A 21,035-nucleotide genomic window follows, 5' to 3' on the forward strand; every position below is an offset into this window, starting at 1 on the left:
CTATGTCTAACTGGGATGCAGAACAGGGATAGTGTTAATGGGACCTAGGGTATATGTATCGGACGGGGTATCAGGGTTGGTACGAATCTCGCTTGTTGGTATGTCTGAGTGCTGCTGGGGGGCGGGGTGGTCCAGCCATTACGGCCTATCTACGTGTCCCATGAGGTTCGTGGTGGTATTGTCGAGCAGCGTTACGTATTTGCTATAACAGGAGAGCTGGCATGTGTGCTCCTGGCCGGGGCTTGTGATTGTGGGTCCACTGGGGTGTGTGGGGAACCATCCGGGTCATCATGTGCTGGTGGCTGTTTGAATTGGTGCAACAATAGGGTCCACTCCATAGAGCTGGGGTGCTTGCGTATCCCCTTCACCTCCTCCTCCCTGAGTGTTTCCTCCTCCGCTGCCGCCCATTTGTGTACTGCTCCCACTAATGCCGCAATCGGGGGACCCGTGGGGGATCGCCAGGTCATGGCTATACCTCTTTTAGCCAGCAATATTGCCAGTGAGACAAAGCGGATTGACACTTTGCGTTGCTTCTGTTTCCAAAAGATTCCTAATGCACAGGCTTCCCAGGTGTTCATATGCGAAAGACCCGTGAGATCCCTGAGTGTCTTGTGAACATTGCTCCAATACGGCTGTAGTGTAGGGAAACTCAAGAACATGTGGTGGAAATCTGCTTCCTGTGATCGGCATCTGGGGCAGAGGAACTGGGTGTCTGGGTAAAATTGTTGGAGGCGCGCTGGCGTTTGATACGCCCTGTGTAGGATGTAGAATAGTATATTTTTAAAGCGTGCATTTCTGGACACCTTCTTGGGGTATTCAAGGGCCATCTCCCATTCTTTCTCGTGTATTTGGCGCCCTAGTTCCTCCTCCCAAGTGGCCCGCAGGGTAATCCAGAGATTTGTTTATGAGCTCACGAATGTCTTTATAGAGCCATGTGGTCAGGTGTCGTCCCACCCCCATGTGTATGATCGTGTGGATAACCGGCTGAGTTGCTGGCTCTCCGGTCGATAGGTCGTGGTGTGATCGATAGCTTTTTATGAGTTGTCGGTGGAGTAGAAACTGGCCAAGGGGGAGATCATAGTCTTCCATAAGCTGGCGATATGGTCTAAGCTGTCCGTCCCCAAACAGAGACTCTATTTCGGTTAGGCCGTGGTCTGTCCATATGCGGAGCATGTTAGTTGTGTAGTATTTCTCTTGTTTGGGCCAGCCAACCAGCGGCAGCAGAGGGGAGTACAGAGGCATCCCTGCCGACATACGGTGTATCCGTTGCATGCATTTGCATGCCACCACTACTTGTACGGGGTATGTGTGTCGCGGTTTGGTGCCTGGCAGTAGCAAGCGGCGGAATTCTGGGATGGGTACCTTGCCAGTCGCCGCGTGCGTCTCACTTATGTGTCTGCCTGCCGTCCAGTAGGACAGCTACTGTAATTGTGCTGCCAAGAATTACGATTCGAAGGACGGTGCGCCCAGTCCTCCCTGTATGGTGGGTAGTTGTAACTTCGCTAGTGCTATCCTACGTCTGCATGTTCCCCTTATGAGCGAGCTGAGGAGCGAGTCTAAGTCCCGGAAAAATGATCTGGGTGGGAATACCGGCAGATTTGTGAAGTGGTACAATAGCCGCGGAACTATTATCATTTTGGCTAAGGTCACACGGCCTATCGGGGCTAACGGGAGGTTCTTCCAGAAACCGACCGCCGGTCTGATTCCGGGCAGCACTCTGCAGTGGTTGCCTTCAAATATGTCAGCCGGAGAGTGGCAGAGACGGATCCCGAGGTAACGGGGGCCACCTGCACTCCAGGTCAATTTCTGTTCACCCATCCATACATCCCGAGGGGTGAGGTTTGGGTGCAGTGGATAAACTGTGGATTTGTCCCAGTTTACTCTGAGCCCGGAGGCTCCCGCAAATTCTGTCAGTGTTGTCCAAATGGGTGTTAGATCCGCAGTACTGTCCCGGATATATAGTAAGAGGTCGCCAGCGTACATGGAGACACTAATTATGGTATCCGCGATGGGAATGCCCCAGTGTTCCCTCTTCCGGCGCAGCCGTATAGCCAGGGCTCTACAGTGAGAGCGAAGAGCAGAGGCGAAAGTGGGCAGTCCTGCCTCGTGCCCCTCTGCACCGCGAATGCTGGTGATATGCATCGTCCCATGCGGATGCGCGAGGTTAGTTTGGTGTACAGGAGCTGTGTATATACAAAGAGGGTGGGACTGATCCCTGCTCGTTTTAGGCCCGAGAACAGGTATTGCCAATTGAGGGTTTCGAAGGCCTTCTCGAGGTCTAGAATAAGACAGGCTGCTCTGGGGAATGCAAAAGACACACAATTGATGGACAGAATGCAGAACAAATCAAAACATTCACCCCCAGTCAAGAGATCTGGGTTAAATCCATCATTCTTTTGCTCACCATGCCACCCCAGTTTAGACCAGGCCATATGCAAATCAGTCTTGACCCTGTGCCTCATGGGAACAGTCCAGCCCGAACTGCTAAGCCAGGTCCTCCCCGGACCGGAAACCAGCATCCTGGGACCGGTTTAGGGATTTCACCCCTCTTCAGCCAGGATAGCTTGATTCCAGTGGCACAGTGAGCCCAGGACCCACATCTGGGCATACCTGGCGCACTTAGCGCGAGAAAGCAAAAGACACACAATTGATGGACGGAATGCAGAACAAATCAAAACATTCAACCCCAGTCAAGAGATCTGGGTTAAATCCATCATTCTTTTGCTCACCATGCCACCCCAGTTTAGACCTGGCCATATGCTACTCAGTCTTGACCCTGTACCTCATGGGAACAGTCCAGCCCGAACTGCCAAGCCAGGTCCTCCCTGGACCGGAAACAAGCATCCAAGGACCGGTTTCTGGGTGTCACCCCTCTTCAGGCAGGATAGCTTGATTCCAGTGCCACAGTGAGCCCAGGACCCACGCCTGGGCATACCTGGCGCACTTAGGGCGAGAAATCAAAAGACACACAATTGATGGACGGAATGCAGAAAAAATCAAAACATTCACCCCCAGTCAAGAGATCTGGGTTAAATCCATCATTCTTTTGCTCACCATGCCACCCCAGATTAGACCTGGCCATATGAAAATCAGTCTTGACCCTGTGCCTCATGGGAACAGTCCAGCCCGAACTGCCAAGCCAGGTCCTGCCTGGACCGGAAACAAGCATCCTAGGGCTGGTTTCAGGGTTTCACCCCTCTTCATCCAGGATAGCTTGATTCCAGTGGCACAGTGAGCCCAGGACCCAAGTCTGGGCATACCTGGCACACTTAGGGCGAGAAAGCAAAAGACACACAATTGATGGACGGAATGCAGAACAAATCAAAACATTCCCCCCAGTCAAGAGATCTGGGTTAAATCCATCATTCTTTTGCTCACCATGCCACCCCAGTTTAAACCTGGCCATATGCAAATCAGTCTTGACCCACCACCCACATTAATAGTACACATTGTGAAAGAACAGGGCTCTAAAAACTGTCTGTGGGGACAAATAAACAATATATCAAAAATGGATATCTAAAAAGAGCTAAAATAGTCAACAGGAGCAAGCAACTCAAAAACGGATCATTATCTGTTTATTTTCTACATGCAGGGGGCCCGTGTCGCGGTCTCGAAAGTGCAGAAATGTCGCCAACATTGGTCTGGGGGCGGCTCCTGGCGGGGGTTTGCGGGCTGGGACCCTGTGAGCGCGTTCAATGGAGAAGAATGCTGTGCGGTCAGCAGTGGGAGTGAAAGATTTCACCCATGCTTCCATGTATTCCACCGGATTCGCCCCTTCGATTCCCTCTGGGTGTCCCAGCACGCTGATGTTACAGCACCTCGAGCGCCATTCCAAATCATCCACTCGCTCCTCCATGATGGTCAGGCGGCCCAGGACGGTTTGGAGTGTTGTCTGATGTGCCTTGATGGAGGGTTGCAGGTCGGCCATAATCTTCTCTCCATCCTTCACTTTGTCGGCCAGTTTTTGATGGTCATCCAGGATGAGACTAATGTCTGTCATCAGGGTGCCGAGTCACTCCTCCATAGACACCCTAGAAAGCTCGATGCTGCCACTACTTGGTCAAGTTTATCAGAGATAGTTTGATCAGACTGAGTTGCGGTTGTTTTGGCCCATGTCCGGGTATTCAGCAGGTTCTCCAGTGCAGTCTCCGGTACTGTTGCGTGCTGCGAGACCCTCGGATTCCCCATTGCACTGTATGGGAGGGCCCCTCGCATGGTGGGCGCTGCCGGTGGCTGTGGAGCACGTGGCAGAGCCTCCGCTTATTAGGTGCCCCGGTGCTGTTCTTGGTTGCTTCTCTGGTCGTGAGGAGCGTGCCGGGCGAGGAGACGAGGACACCCTGGCACTGTAGGGGGCGGAGTGGCACTGCTAAGATCGCCCCAGCACTTGGCCCGCGGTTCTGGCTCTGTACTAGAAAAGATCGGTGCTGCCGGGGGCGGGGGGGGTTGGGGGGGTGCAGTTCGCTGTGTAGGTTGCTCGGGGAAGGATTCCAGGCAGGTATTGTGGCTGTTCTGGTTGCCGGGTTGAGCGCCTCACCGGGGATGCAGTATTCAGGCCCTCGCAGGTGTAGTGTGGATCTCTATGCCACCATATTAGGGTCAGGCATTGTCTGTCCTGGGCGCGTTCAAATTGGCACACACAGCGGCGGGGGGTCGCTCATTCAGCACCAATCGATCTGGGAGGTCCGCCGTTCACCTCTTCTTCGCCGCTGCCGCGCATTCACTATGGGCTCAGGGGTCTTGTCTTCACCCATGTCAGCCGCTGCGACCATCGGGTGCTATTTTGGGGTCAGGCGGCTCCGGCGGAGAGCAGTTCTCTGGATCGCGGCAGGGTCGGGGGTGGAAACAGTCCCAACGCCCCTGGACCACTGATGTCAGGGCTGTTACTCCCGGTGCCACTCGATTGCACGCCTAGCCAAGGCCGTCTTCCTGATCAAGCCCGTAGCGGCTGAAATGGCGGGCCACCTCTGGTCGCCGCCACCGGTTTCTGACCCCTTTCTCGCTCTTGAGATGATTGCTGATGGCGACCAATGCCGAGTCGTCCTCCCACTGCTTCCGTGTTCCTGAATGTCTGTCCCTCAGCCCACGCTCTTGGTGTGCACCCCTCGGCACAAACCCGATCCTACAGGAGCTAAAGTTAGGTGCGGGTGGACGCCATTTTGCCGCCTAGAGTCGGGGTCACTAAAATTACGGTTTGCACCATGGATCCCCTCGACTGCTGAGTTGGCTGTTCACCGCTTGATGCTTCTCATAATCCGATACCAGGGTGTCGGTTTGGCAGCCAGATTCGATGCAGGGAAGTGGGCAATATTCCAGCCCGATCGTGGAGCCTCAGCAGAACACATCTGCCATCGCAGCCTGCTTGGCCACGCCCCTCATCAAAAACACAGATAGTGTGAAAACCACTATAACAATGACTTTCTAAAGCAAATGCATGCATGCACAATGCCAATCTTCCTCCAGCTTCAAACATACAAAAAAGATGACAAACACATGGTACTTCCTTTCAACAAAGAGCCCTGATTTATTGTTCCTATTAAATATCACAAAGAAGCCCAAGCTGATACTCCGACACAATGCAATAACACACCAATACAATTAACAACACAACAGCATACCACAACAACACATAAAAACAACCACAATACAATACAATACCAAACAATACAATACAATTATGTATTATTGTGTTCCATAAATGTTTGTAGTGTTATTGTTTGCTTTTGTATTTTTCATATTAGCGTGTGGTTTTATGGTGTTTTATTGGTATGTTGATTCTGTCATTGTGTTAATGTGTTGTTTGTAGGTGTGTTGTTGTGTTGTGGCTTTGCTTTTTGAGTATTTATAATTGATATTTTGTTCTGCAGCTATTGGTGTTTGGTGTTTTGTTCTCGGTATGTGATGCCATGCTTAGGTTGTGCTATTTTTGTAGTTACATGTGTTGTTGTTGCCTTATGTTGTTGTTGTGCTGTTGTTGTGCTGCTGTATTGTAATTTGTAATTGCTGTGTTTTGTGTTTTTTCATGTTTTGGTGTGTTTTACTGTATATTGTTAAAGTGAGGGTTTGTGTCTCATTGTTTGGTGTGTTGTTGGTGTGCTGTTACTGTATTGAGTGTTTTGTTATGTTTAGTTGGGTTGTGTTGATTGTTATTGCTGTGGGTTGGCCACAGGGCTTAGCCTCTGGCTAGGTTCTGCACTCAACCCTATGTGGGTATCCAACCACTGCTGCTCATGGTTTTCAGCTGTACACAGCAAGAGTAGGCAACAGGTCCTGGCCTCTAGCCAGGCCATGCACCAAACCATCAAAGGGTGGCTAACCCGCCCTGTGCAGCAGGGGTTGAATGTCAGGTACTGCACCCAGCACTTGCGGGTGATAAACCCTGACAGCTCTAGACCTCTAGCCAGGCTTTGCACCCAATGCTTTGTGGGCAGCCAATTCAACTCAATTCTGATGGAGGACGAGGTGGGACAGGTGGAGGCAGAACCAAACACCCAGTAACATTTTAGAGGGAAGGTCTCTAGTGCAGTGCTAACACTGGAGAGCAGAACTAAATCTTTGGACAACATAAACCATATGGCCCAAATATGTGTGTTAAATGACTAAAAAGACCACATCCCTGAACACAGAGCCGCGGTACACATTTTATAAACTAAAATAAGGAAAACAGCTGCTAACGATCACATTAAACGTTTACCACTCCAGTCATCAACCAGGTATTGCAGTATCTCTAGGAATGGTGCACTTCCCCACCCCGGGAAAACAGTACTGTTTAAAGAAATACGATATCCTAAGGCCTCTCTTATCTATAAATTCTTCTCCTCCCCCAATCCGACCCGCCCAAAATCTAAATTGGAACTTGCTTGGGAACTTGATTTGGGCTGCGACTGGTCTATAGCTGTTTGGGACAAAATCTGGGCCAGGTCCTTAAAAATTTCCCGTTCCGCCTCACTAACTCAATCTATGTTCTTTCTATATCACAGGCTTTATCTCTCTCCTGTTTCTATTTCTCGCTTTTCTCCTGATAAGGACTCTACCTGCTGGAACTGTTCTGCTCCTAATGCTGATCTTTTTCATCTACTTTTTCTGTGCCCTTCTGTTCTCGCACTTTGGGATCAGGTGTGGTCTTATGTCTCTCGTCTATTCTCTATCTCTATTCCATACTCTATCCCTCTTCTCTTTTTAGGTAGTATCTCTGATACTCTTGATATTCCCTCCCGCTCCTCTGGTCTATTAGATCTTATGTTGGCTCTGGCTTTCCAACATATTTCTTCTAATTGGAAGGACCTTTCTAAGCTCTCTATACAATGTTGGTGGAATTCTCTTTGTCAACATCACAGGCTTGATGTTCGTTTTGCTGCTGCCTCCACTCCTACCCTCAATAGGGATTTATTCTGGTTGCCTCTCACAGCATATCTTGACCGCATGGCTCTCAAATCAAAATCTATCTCTCCTTTATCCTCTGAGAATTTCAAACCCCCATAAGTTACTCTTTCCCTTTTGTATCTTCTACATTTACATTTCTCTTTCCTGCCTTTCAACTACTCCCTATCCTTGGCTTGTTTGCTCTTTTTATTCTACCTTGTTTCTCTCTGATTTCTTTATCTATCCTTCTCCTAACGCCTCATATTTACCTCTCTCTTTCTTCTTTCCCTTCCTTCCCTTTTTCCTTCTTTTTCTTCTCTTTCCCCCCTTTTTTCCCCTGATTGCCTTTAAAATTTTACAAAATGCTTTTTAATTTAATTTTTCCCTCTGGTTTCTTATATTTATCTCATGATGATCCTTTATTTTTTCTCTTTTTGATTCTGTATGACAATGTTCTTTCTATGATCTGTATTTTGTTGTTCATTATACTTTTTCCTCAATAAAGCATTTCAAACATAAAAAAAGAAATACGAGAAAAATGATAGTAGTGCTTCATTGGCAAACTTTGTAAAGTGGCACTAAGTGTTTGGGGGTGAATAAAACCAAACTGGTCACTTTGCCACTGCTCTGTCATGCTTTATTTAGTTGTTTATTTCTTTTTTGTATTTTGAACCTTTTTTCTCTTCGACCCGAGGCTGCACTTTGGAACAGAATAATGTCAGAAAAAGACATTTCCAGCAAAAGTGTTTCTTTCTTTTTTGGATCCATTTCACAAGGGAACAAAAAAGGAAAGTAGAGGAAACAGAGAGTAAGAGACGTTTATTGAAGTCACGGTGTTCAGCAAGTTGTGGAAATATGGATTTTTCTGGTCAGTTATGTCCCCTATCTTGGACCCCAACGGTTCTATGTGCATGTCACAAGTACATGTATGTTCCCTCCAGTTCCAGTTATGAAGACGCAAATACATGTGCGTCCACCGTCAACATGTCCTCTGTCAGATCCGCCATGAATAGGCCGGATATTCCATTCCTAAGTACAAAAGGCCACCGGCTTTATATGGCTCACTTATGCCATTTTTACAGTCCAGGCAAGTAGGCCCTGATTCTGTCATCAAAACTCCTCTTGCCTTCTGCCTCTGAAAGCTCCAGTCTGAGCCTGCATCTGTGACCATGAACTTTGTCTCATTCTCTGCGCGGCTCACGAAGCCTGACATCAGCCTATTCTCTGCCAAGAACTGTATTTCACCTTCGAGTTATCTGCTTCTCCCTCAGCCGATGCATTCCTGCCTAGTAGTTTAAGTAAACATTCTTCCAGCTACCAAGCAAAGGGCCCGGCTTCTCTGCCCTTATGCAAGTAATTCATAGTCCTGTTACTATGGAAGATTCCTGCCCTCGCATTTAGTGTAGACACTTAGACGCTTGTACACGCACGCACAGTCAGTATAGAATAGATTCTGTCCGAGAGTCCTTCCTTTGTGGATAACATAGTTCTTTAAACATAGGATGTTAGATATGATTTGGGATTAGGTTGACTTGACCCCTCAGACTTCTTGTCTCCACATGTAGAGCTAAATGTCAAGTCCCCTTCACCCCCTAGTTACACGTCAATCACACGTCATGCTGCTGCGCGCGCATCCATGCCAAGTATTATCTTATAGATCCACCTATAGGTGACATCACCACCAATTATGTTCCTTTTTACTCTTTGTTCCACCCATTTTCGGTTACGCAGACAATTCGTCATTTTCCTTATCAATTGTTACGCCTATTGCATTCGCTTCATTGTAATGTATGTATTATAAAAGCCATTTCATGTCAATAATGTGTGTGCTTCACTTCCTGAACCTTCGTGGTGACGGAACATTGGGAGCAACCGATTATAATCGAGTATTGGAATAAAGCCCATTCCGAACCTCTAATACCCCGGATTCTGCCTCTCATTTTACTGAGCTATTTTATTATGTTCCTGTATCAAATTCAGTCCAGGTAAAGGAGAATTATTTACCACATGAATGGCGCCCGAACAGGGACACTTTCTCATCTCACGCGCCGGCGGTGCGTTGCAGGCCCGGTCTCCTGCCACAGCTGGACGGACAATAACGCGTACCAGCAGGATTTCCTGTATCTCCCTCCGGTCAAGCGGGGGCGACTGAGACTGCGATCAACACCCAGACGAGGCGGTGAGAAGTGCGAAGTATCCCGACCAGAGCCTAGCTGAGAGAGCAAGATCCGAGGTATACAGAGACCCACCAGTCCGAAGTCAAGCCCAGTGTCCGACGAGTCGAGTCCAGTCCAGGTCAAGTTCAAGTTACTGAGGCCTTCCGTTTCCGAAGCTACCCGGTGAGTACCATTGCTGGGGAGGCATTTCTGACGTGCACATAGGTTGTGCCGGTCAAGACGGGTTTGGGTACACAAATCCGGTCTGCACTGTTTTAGCAGTGTATCTGTACTGTTTAGCAGTATATCAAGTATTCCGAAGTATTCCGAAGTGTCTAGTCATTGTCTAGTTATTGTCGAGAATTAAGCTTGGTGATTAGTTATGCAGACAATCATCATTGTTGTTTCAGTTAAAGGTTTAATGTTTAATGTTTAATATGTTTAAATACGTTCTGTATATTGTGGTATGAATGACTGTTCATTATCGTGTTTATTGTATTAAGTCTGTTCAAATTCAAGTATCAGGTCAGTTTGGTCAAAACCAAGTATAAGGTCAGTTCTCAATATGCCGCTCTTTTCGAAATTAAGACAGATCACTACAAGAAAAGGGGTACTCGAAGAAGCCGTTCCTATTCCTCCTAGGGACACTCCAGGGCACTTTATGTATCATAAACATGGCTTAGACGCTATATTATTTCTTGATTTATGGGTAGACTACACCAAGGGATTACCAGAAAGTCAGAGGTGGCCCACAGCGGGAACCTGGGATGCAGAGTGCATCATGAAAGTAGAAGAAGAGTTATGGAAAAGGAAAGTCAGACAGTCACAGAAAGATGCCATTGAATTATGGCGTAAAGAATCACACAGACGAACAGAAAAGGCACGTAGACAGGAAGAGAAGAGTAAAGAGAATTCCAATAAAGTTCAAGAAAATCTATTAATTGAGGAAGGTATCCGAGTGAAATCAGAACAAGTAGACAGACAAAGAAATGCCCTTATGAATGGTATGTATCCCCTTCTGGCCGAAGGATTACCTAAGGCTACCCCAGAAGTACCGAAAGACTTGCCACCCCCATTGTTCCCAATAAAGGTACATCCTAAGGGGCATCCTAGAACCGCAGAAGACGTTTTTCTTTCCTCATATTTAGATAACGCAGCTCCCGAATATGCTAATTCTGCCCCGCATAGACCGCATACCAGGGAGATCCAACGCCCAGATCCAGCACCCGTATCCCTACAGCAACAAATCGAGTCACAAGTTCTGGCAAGCACATCTGTTTCTGCATCCGCTCCTGCAGCTGCTTCTATAGCTGTGTCCACATCTATAGTTGCTGTATCACGTTCAACGAATCCTTTCACACCCGACACCCCAGATGGGGCCACGGGAGGTGCTACCAATATCTTTTCTACGCCACCCAGAATAAATAAACTCACTTTTCAAGAGTCAGCACATTCACGTACACCCAAACTCCTTAGTGCCCGTGCGCTTAAGGAACTTCTTATAGATTGTAGATATGACCCTGTGCCTGGAAAGGAGGACGAAATGACCCTAGCATCATTGCGTATCAGACGAGCCGCAGTGTATTTAGGGAAGTTACCAGGAATGACTGCGCATCTAGATAATATATACCATTTTGTCCACACAGGGCGAGATCCAGGATGTATTAACAGAGCTATGGAATACCAGAAAGTAGAGATACAGGGGGAACTGTTACGTTTCCTCATAAACTGTGTGATCAGAAATCAAGACCGACCGGGGGTAGACCCGGAAGCAATGCAAATTCTTACAAGATGGAGCCAGAATATATCAGAAGGGAGACATGATAAACAAAATTGTATAATAGCCATGTGCCGAAAGATCCGTAAAGAAATAGAACGCCTACACGAAGAGAGATTAGAGGTAGACGAGTTCGAACAAAGCGAGGAAGAAGGGTCAGGACCGCCCACAGGACAGTCAGAAACTATAGCCTATGTAGGTAAAAGAAGATCTTGTAATAGTACGAGATGTCTTAATGACCCGATACGCCCGATATGTCCAGACAATAACAGGAGTTTCCCAACACCCATAGTCCATATAAGGTCTAATGAGCATTCGTTCCAAACAGCTGACAAATTACTCCGAGAACGAAGGGGTTATCATTTCCTCGATTCTATGGATGAACAAGATTTAGCCAGGGCAGCTGTCCATTGGGTGGACAGTCCCGGAAAATATAGTGATGATACAGTAGTGCGCACATTCTTGAATCTTACCCCAGATGAACAGAGGTTAGCTGGGATTTATATGATTCAACAACTCATTATACTATATCGAAGTCAACATTCGGACCCTGGTCCCTTACCTGACATACTGACTGAAGTACTTATGAATAAATGGAGGGGTCCAGGTACTAAATTAATTAAAGAAATTCTAGAATCAAGAAAGCAATATATTCTTTTTGTATGTTCAGAACATGTTCCATTGCCCGTCAAGGAAAGAACTATGTATCACATGGATAGACAGAATCCCTTACGAGAAGTGCACCCAATAAAGGGCGAGGACAATCAGTTTAAACGCGTATTTGTATATACGCCCATATCGAAAATAGAATTGTTACAAATGAAGAAAGTGGTACCCAGTCATGACAAAGACCCAGCGGGTTTTCACCGAGAAATTAAAGACATGTTACTCATGGGAGAGTACACCTATCCCGACATTATGACAATATTAAAGGTATTGATGCCTGCTGGCATTTATGAGAAACTCAAGGAAAAAGAGTGGGAGGTAGTAGACCAAAAGATAGAATGGTCAGTGTTAGAAGCAGAAGAAAAGGCCCGAACTGCAGGAGCAGGGCTTGGGGACAAAACTAAGGCATTACCAGGATTACTAGTACAGGTACTGCCACGTTTATTAACTACGAAAAAGGAAGATTGGGGTACAATTTCAGCCTGTAAACAGAAGCAAGATGAGGACACTAGTGATTACTATGCCCGATTTGAAAAATGTTTTGGTATAAATAGTGGCATAAAAGCAAGTAGCGAATCATACCCACATCTGTTTGTAACAAAATTAGTAGAAAATGCTCTGCCCCCAGTAAAGAATAGAGTATTAAAGTTCGAGAGTACCTGGCAAGGTAACACTCCATCACAAATGTTACAAATGTTACAATACCATCACAATAGAATTAGAGAGGAACAAGAACATGAACACAGACGCATGAAAGACACGAAAATGAAAATGTTAGTTTCCCAGACAGTTCCAGCTGAAGGACATAAAAAGGGTATGACACATTCCGAGTCAGCAGGACCTGTAAAAGGGACATGCAATTATTGCAAAAAGCCAGGTCATTATGTACACGATTGCCCAGTTTTAAAACATAATATCGCCATAGGTAAAACACAAGAAAGATCACGGCCACTCAGACAAGATCAGAATGAACAAGGAGCTATGCAGCATGCCCAGGCCATGCCAGCCGCACAACAGCCAATACAGTTTGTGCCAGCTGCACCACCGTTGCCTGTTACTGCCACACAAACAACAACACGACAAATGTATCAGACCGCACAGTATGAATACCCTGAGTATCAGCGTTACGCATGAAAAAGCCTAGAGAGGGAAGTTGACTTACCCCTTATCGAAATCCCTGTAGATCAAGAAGGACCTTATGTACATAGTGAACTATTAGGCCAAGACAGAAAGTTTTTACTCGATACAGGGGCAAGTCGAACAACAATAAAACGTAGTGAAGTTCCAGGGGCACCCCTCTCAGGCTCACAGAATATTTCCCTTGGGTTTTCAGGAAAGCCTATTGTTAATGAAGTGTCACAACCTCTGCCACTTACGATAGGACCTCTGACCCGAACTACAGATTTATTGCTTACTAAATCATGTCCAGAAAACTTGTTAGGAATAAAAACGTTAAAAGCTCTAGGAGCTATAATATGTTGTTCTCCGGAAGGAGTAAGATTGTTTTTACGTGATTTTAAAGGTCATTATGTGTCCAGAGACATGGATCCCCGACTACAGACTTTACCCACACATCTATGGGCACAAGGCCCTACTGATGTTGGTTGCATGAATATTACACCATATCGAGTCACACTAAAGGCAGGAGTGGTACTACCACGAATGCGACAATACAAGTTACCCCCAGATGCTGTAGTGGCTTTACTACAAATCATTGACGAACTCATTGCCCAAGGAGTGGTTGTAGAAACTGACTCCAATATATGTAATTCACCAATAATTCCGATTCTTAAACGAACAGATCCAAAGGCCCCGCCAGTATATCGATTGGTTATTGATCTGCGCGAGTTAAACAAATGCATTGTGCCACAATTTCCTGTGGTTCCCGATATCTCGTCATTACTGACAGCTATTGATTCCGAAGCAACATTCTTTACTGTAATCGATCTCAAGAATGCCTTTTTCAGCGTCCCAATAGATCCGGAAAGCCAATATTTATTCGGATTTAGTTTAAATGGACGTAGCTTTAAATTCTCACGCGCACCTCAAGGATTTACAGAAAGCCCCAGCATCTATAGCCAAGCACTGAAACGAGAACTTGACAGTATCCACATGCCAGTTAACACTGCTCTGCTTCAATACGTCGATGATCTGCTGATCACCGCCCGAAGCGAACCTGAATGTGAAAAAGCATCACTGACAGTTTTACAATTTCTAGCCGAAAAGGGGCACAAGGTGTCCCCTTCTAAGCTGCAATTCTGTGTCCAGCGAGTTATTTATCTTGGACACTCGCTGTCCAAGGAGGGAAGGCAGCTTACACCAGACCGCATTCAGTTAATAGCTAACATGCCAATACCCAAGACACAAAAGGAGGTGCGGGCTTTCATAGGCCTCACTTCATACTGTAGACAGTGGATCCCGCAATATGCATTTCTAGCAAAACCACTCATTCAGTTGACAACCCAGGAGGCAGCCACATCGACTGTTCTCCCTTGGACTCAGGAACATACACAAGCTTTTGAAGGCCTAAAGAAAGTTTTATGTCAAGCACCTGTTTTAGCAACGCCATGTTACAGAAAACAGTTTACACTCTTTGTTACAGAACGCGGAGGTACTGCTTTGTCAGTACTCACACAGGAACAAGCAGGAGCACACAAACCATGTGCTTATTTTTCTAGTACATTAGATCCCGTAGCTCAGGCTTTGCCTGCATGCCTGAAATCAGTAGCAGCGACAGCTTTAGCAATCAGACAAAGCGATGCCATAGTATTAGGACATCCATTGACAGTTCAAGTTCCACACACAGTAGAAGTCCTTGTGAATAGAACGCAAACGCAACACTTGACTATAGCGCGACTTACAGGGTATGAACTTACATTGTTTCAGCCACACATAGAAATCAGACGCTGTAACACATTGAATCCTGCCACACTTTTGCCAGTAACCGGAACAGACCCACTAGCTCATGACTGTATTGAAGTTATTACTATAACGACGAAACCTAGACAAGACTTGACAGATGTTCCATTGTCAGATCCAGACCTGACGTTGTATGTAGATGGTTCATGTATGAGAACAAGTACAGGAGAGTTGGTGGCTGCTTATGCAGTCACAACAGATACTGAAGTCATTGAAACTAATCGTATAAATACTTTGTCAGCTCAAGCCGCAGAGCTCATCGCTCTGACACAAGCCTGTATTCAAGCCACAAGTAAAAAAGTAAACATATACACTGATTCACGTTATGCATTCGGAGTTGTACATGACTTCGGCGTGCTGTGGCGAGAGAGAGGTTATTTAACTTCCCACGGTGCCCACATTCAGCACGGACCCCTCATTCATGCCTTATTAGATGCAATACATCTACCTACTGCAATATCAATTATGAAATGTAAAGCTCATACGAAAGTTACTGATATCATTTCTCAAGGCAATGATTTAGCCGACAGAACAGCTAAACAGACTGCTCAAACCCAAACATCCGACATGACAAAGACAATAGTCCCGATGCCGACACACTGTATGACAGTTAAAGATCCTACTCTTGACGTAATTGACATACAGACACATGCTACACCAGACGAAATAAAGAAATGGACTGAATTAGGAGGGATCCAAACGGACCAAGGATGGATGATGAAAGAAAAGTCTGTATGGTTCCTTCCTGATTCAATGGTCCAAGTTATAGTTAACACTATACATAGTCCAGCACATCTAGGAGAAAAAGCTATGCTAGACAGCATTCAACACATTTGGTTCAATAAACATTTACGAGCAGCAGCCAAACAAAAAGTCCGTACCTGTATGATCTGTTGCCAGTTCAACCCAGGAAAAAGTGTTCCCGTAGAACAGGGTGGATTTCATCCTCCTGATCACCCTTTTGAAGTCCTCCAGATGGATTATATCCAGATGGAACGATGTCGAGGATTCAAATATGTTCTCGTAGTTGTCTGCGCTCTGTCCCGTTGGACGGAGGCATACCCGGTTTCAGATTACACTGCCCCGACTACTGCCAAACAGTTAGTTCGAGAATTCTTCCCACGCTACGGTTTACCACGTGTTGTCTACTCAGATAACGGCCAGCCGTTCTCATCCGAATTAATGAAACATGTTTCACTTCTGCTAGGATATCAGTGGAAATTCCACTGTGTCCGACACCCCGAGGCAGCAGGTCTCGTAGAAAGACATAATCAGATACTGAAAATCAGACTGTCCAAAATATGCAGAGAGAAAGGGGTCGACTGGATAGTAGCATTACCAGTTGCACTTTTTTACATGAGAATGGTAGCACACTCTAGAACAGGGCTATCCCCGTATGAGGTGATCTTCGGCAGACCACCAAATATGTGGGGGACGCCTGTACCACGCAAAATAACTGATATTGACTGTAATATGCTGACAGATTACTTGGCTTCCTTGATGTCTGCACTACAATCTTGTCGTTCACAGGTTGCTGCAGCATTTCCCGACAACACTGAGGTGAAACCCCATGACATAGTTCCGGGTGATATTGTATTTGTGAAAAACTTCGACCGAAAGTCTCAGCTGGAGCCCAGGTGGAAGACACCCAAGTTGGTTCTGCTGACCACAAGAACAGCCGTGAAGATCGAGGGCCGCAAGGGCTGGATTCATTCAAGTCATATCAAGAAATTTCATGGACAATCCTCGGATATAGACATTGTGCCCTGCACTCCCTCACAGACTGATTCAAAACTTCCTTTGGTGGAAAAAACTGAAAGCGAACTTTACAAAGTTAAGTTAAGGCCTAGGACGTCAGACGGTTTGATTGTTTAAGTCCTCTCCTAGGTGAAGCGGTTGAATCTGTCTCTGACATGTATCCTCTAGACCTGAATCATGAACAGTCGCGAAAAATGATGAAACGACAGGCGTATTGTAAATCACTGCGTAGCCATTGTATAGGGACATTATTAATTTTGTTTTCCTTAAGTCTTTTAATAATTATTACCAGTATGTTGTTGCACATATATTACCCTATTGCCAGAAATGTTCACAATGTTATTGCAGAACATTCTTTTAGTGACTTACCCCCGCATGAATTGTCCTATAGACTTGCGCTGCGCAATAACACTTTCATTAGTATGTTACATCATTCCCATCAGACTAGTAATGCAACTAATTGTTGGGTGTGTGGCCGACTCCCTCCCTATCAGAATTATGAAGGAGTCTTGCCTTTCTTTCCACATCCATTTACACATAATGGCTCCTGTGGAGCATGGTTTAGTTTAATCAATTCCATAGACTCAGACACAGCAGTTTACCAAGATCAGTGGGTATGGGGAAACCTAAACCTAGTTTTACTCAAGGTCTGCTATCCTGACAAGGAGGGTCGCCCCAAAAGAACAGGAACTGATCTAGAAAATGAAGTATATGGATTAGGTAATTTTACACCTAATCTCATGATTCTAAATGTCGTATCCGAAGTTGAACTAGTCTTACCCACCATGTCAGTATTCCCAGCAAAAGGTGAATTGTGTGTAAGAAAGGTTGGTTCCATACATATGGGCCATAGTCAATGCACTACTACAGTAGAATTCAGTGATCAAGGCAAATCTTCATTCAGAGCTTATCGCCACTCCTACTTTATATGTGGTCAGACTGCATATATGCGTCTACCTCTAGATTGGGATGGTACCTGCTACATAGCATTCCTTTTGCCACCTGTTTTCCTAGCTCCTCCTGATTATTATAGAAATATTCATTTAGTACACAATAGAGAGCGGAGAGATCTCCCAATTGTCGATTATACTGAGACAGCATGGGACAAGTATGTAGATTTCAATAAAGGCATCTTTCCCTATATAGGTACAGTTACCAATAGTAAGCTGATACGTAGATTAACTAGAACTCTTGAAGCAGTAGTGAATGAAACTATTTCCGCCTTAGGCAATTTAACAGAAGAGCAGTCTGCTATGCGGATTGTTGTGCTTCAAAATCGTCTTGTCCTTGACGTCATCCTGGCTGATAGAGGCGGAGCTTGTAGGGTCATCGGATCAAGCTGCTGCGTATTCATACCAGAGAATTCGCCATCTGTATATAAAGCTATAACTCGCCTTCACAAGATTGTAAGCCAGATACACCAGAATCCAGGCACCTGGACTTGGTCCAGTTGGTTTTGGAGTGTGATATCAGCCTGGGGATGGAGAGTTCTATCCTTCCTAGGTATTGGCCTTCTCATACTATTCAGTTGCTGTCTATGTCTACAATGTGGACCAGCGATTTGTGGTCTGTGTGCCACATCGTGTACTCCACCACCAAGATTTCATTCAAGATCCCGGAAGAAGAAAGAAGAACAAATGATGCTATATGAACAGATCAATGGATTAATGAAGATTGATATCTCTTAACGGGCAAGTAGGGGACAAGGAGGGAATGTGGAAATATGGATTTTTCTGGTCAGTTATGTCCCCTATCTTGGACCCCAACGGTTCTATGTGCATGTCACAAGTACATGTATGTTCCCTCCAGTTCCAGTTATGAAGACGCAAATACATGTGCGTCCACCGTCAACATGTCCTCTGTCAGATCCGCCATGAATAGGCCGGATATTCCATTCCTAAGTACAAAAGGCCACCGGCTTTATATGGCTCACTTATGCCATTTTTACAGTCCAGGCAAGTAGGCCCTGATTCTGTCATCAAAACTCCTCTTGCCTTCTGCCTCTGAAAGCTCCAGTCTGAGCCTGCATCTGTGACCATGAACTTTGTCTCATTCTCTGCGCGGCTCACGAAGCCTGACATCAGCCTATTCTCTGCCAAGAACTGTATTTCACCTTCGAGTTATCTGCTTCTCCCTCAGCCGATGCATTCCTGCCTAGTAGTTTAAGTAAACATTCTTCCAGCTACCAAGCAAAGGGCCCGGCTTCTCTGCCCTTATGCAAGTAATTCATAGTCCTGTTACTATGGAAGATTCCTGCCCTCGCATTTAGTGTAGACACTTAGACGCTTGTACACGCACGCACAGTCAGTATAGAATAGATTCTGTCCGAGAGTCCTTCCTTTGTGGATAACATAGTTCTTTAAACATAGGATGTTAGATATGATTTGGGATTAGGTTGACTTGACCCCTCAGACTTCTTGTCTCCACATGTAGAGCTAAATGTCAAGTCCCCTTCACCCCCTAGTTACACGTCAATCACACGTCATGCTGCTGCGCGCGCATCCATGCCAAGTATTATCTTATAGATCCACCTATAGGTGACATCACCACCAATTATGTTCCTTTTTACTCTTTGTTCCACCCATTTTCGGTTACGCAGACAATTCGTCATTTTCCTTATCAATTGTTACGCCTATTGCATTCGCTTCATTGTAATGTATGTATTATAAAAGCCATTTCATGTCAATAATGTGTGTGCTTCACTTCCTGAACCTTCGTAGTGACGGAACATTGGGAGCAACCGATTATAATCGAGTATTGGAATAAAGCCCATTCCGAACCTCTAATACCCCGGATTCTGCCTCTCATTTTACTGAGCTATTTTATTATGTTCCTGTATCAAATTCAGTCCAGGTAAAGGAGAATTATTTACCACAAAGTGAGGAGCAGAGAGAGAGCGACAGAAAGAGAGGGAAAAGGTGTAAGAGGAAGAAAGAGGGTGGGTAGCTGACAGTGGCGGAGCAGGTGAAGTGGAATGGTTAGCGGTCTTCTGAGTGGCTTAGTCACGTCAGCAGGTTTATTAAGGTAAGATTAGTGGTCAAAGTGTCCACTAACCATTCCACAGACTTAATAATGTTTAATTCAGTCTCATATTTTCAGAACCGAAACATTTTCAATTCTGATTATTCACAATGAAATTGTTATTTTTGTTTTGCTACTAACAAGCATTAGCAAACCTATTAGGTCTGCCTTGTTTTAGTCATATGTTCATTGTTGTATGATATGTTTGGATGCAGTAGCAGAAAACTCAGGGGACAGGCACTCAAATACTGACTGGTCAAATGGTACACCACGTGAAGCAAAGGATTTAAGTTAATGTTTTAACCTATGCCCTTAACTGCATAGATTGCGCCTCTCAGATACGAAGCAGGTGACGAATGGCAGTGGATGGTTAGAACATGAATCAAAGCGGTGCCTGCCGAGTAATAGGAAACTCAGAACAAGTGTACCAGGATACAACCGGGGAGCCTCACGATTAGCACAAAGTAAAAAAACATGCATTTTCTAATGGCCGGGCCAGTACTCCGCCAATGCAGTGATATTGCTGCGAGCGGTTCAGGCAAAGTCCTCAAACTTTTTGTGTTCATGTGCAAGGTGCCTAGAATGCAGAGCCTGTGATATTATGGTGGTTAAGCACACATGTGGGTGTTTCACCTGGTTGCAAGAGTAAACAGTCTGCAAAACACTTAGCAAAAGTGTTTCTTTCTGTTTTGGAACCATTTCACAGGGAAACAAATGAAGGAAAGTAGAGCAAACAGATGGTAACAGATGTTTATTGAAGTCACAGTTTTTAGCAATTGAGGAGCAGCAAGAGAGCGACCGGAGGAGAGGGAAAAAGAGAAAGAGGAGGGCAGGTGAAAGTAGCAGATCAGGAGAAGTGAGCACTTCGAACACTTATCTTACCTTAATAAACCTGCTGGGAACCTAGGGATATCACGCGCAACAGAAGCAGGCTGCAGAATAGGCCAACCAGCCCTTGCCTTGACACTGACTCCTGCTCCACTTTCGAACTCCACAGCACTCTGACTCAGCGTGACTTTCACTGCCGCGGGACGGACTTCGGACAATAATGTTTTCATGGTCTTCATTGGTAGCACTTTCGCGCACTCCCAGATTGACGGCCATGGGACCCAAACAAGCTAGTTTGCATCCTCAGGTGGTGCTGGTAACGCATCCTCAGGTGGTGCATGCAGTGTGGTTGCACTTACACACAAAGGCCAATCGGGGCCAGTCATGCTGTGCTCTTCGTTGTCCATTTGCTGAGGGCTGGCTGCCAATGATGATAGTGTTGTGGTGATGACGACACTGCTGAGGCGCCGCAACAGCTTAAAAAATGCACACAACAGGCTAATAAATACCCAAAAAGTAGCCACCCGCAATTTTTTTTTCTCTAACAAATG

The 21,035-nt window shown here is 45.7% G+C and overlaps 1 long non-coding RNA gene across 1 annotated transcript in view; it reads right to left on the minus strand.

Annotated features, from left to right (window-relative positions):
• Positions 1-20,757, minus strand: part of LOC146798891 (uncharacterized) — a 53,917-nt gene extending 33,160 nt beyond the window's left edge. The window contains exon 1 of the long non-coding RNA XR_014969211.1: positions 20,539-20,757. This is a non-coding gene — a long non-coding RNA (uncharacterized LOC146798891). The remainder of the gene's footprint in view (positions 1-20,538) is intronic.
• Positions 20,758-21,035: the final 278 nt, after the last annotated feature.

The sequence above is a fragment of the Triturus cristatus genome, chromosome 9 (assembly GCF_964204655.1).
Source record: "Triturus cristatus chromosome 9, aTriCri1.1, whole genome shotgun sequence".
NCBI classification, from domain to species: domain Eukaryota; kingdom Metazoa; phylum Chordata; class Amphibia; order Caudata; family Salamandridae; genus Triturus; species Triturus cristatus.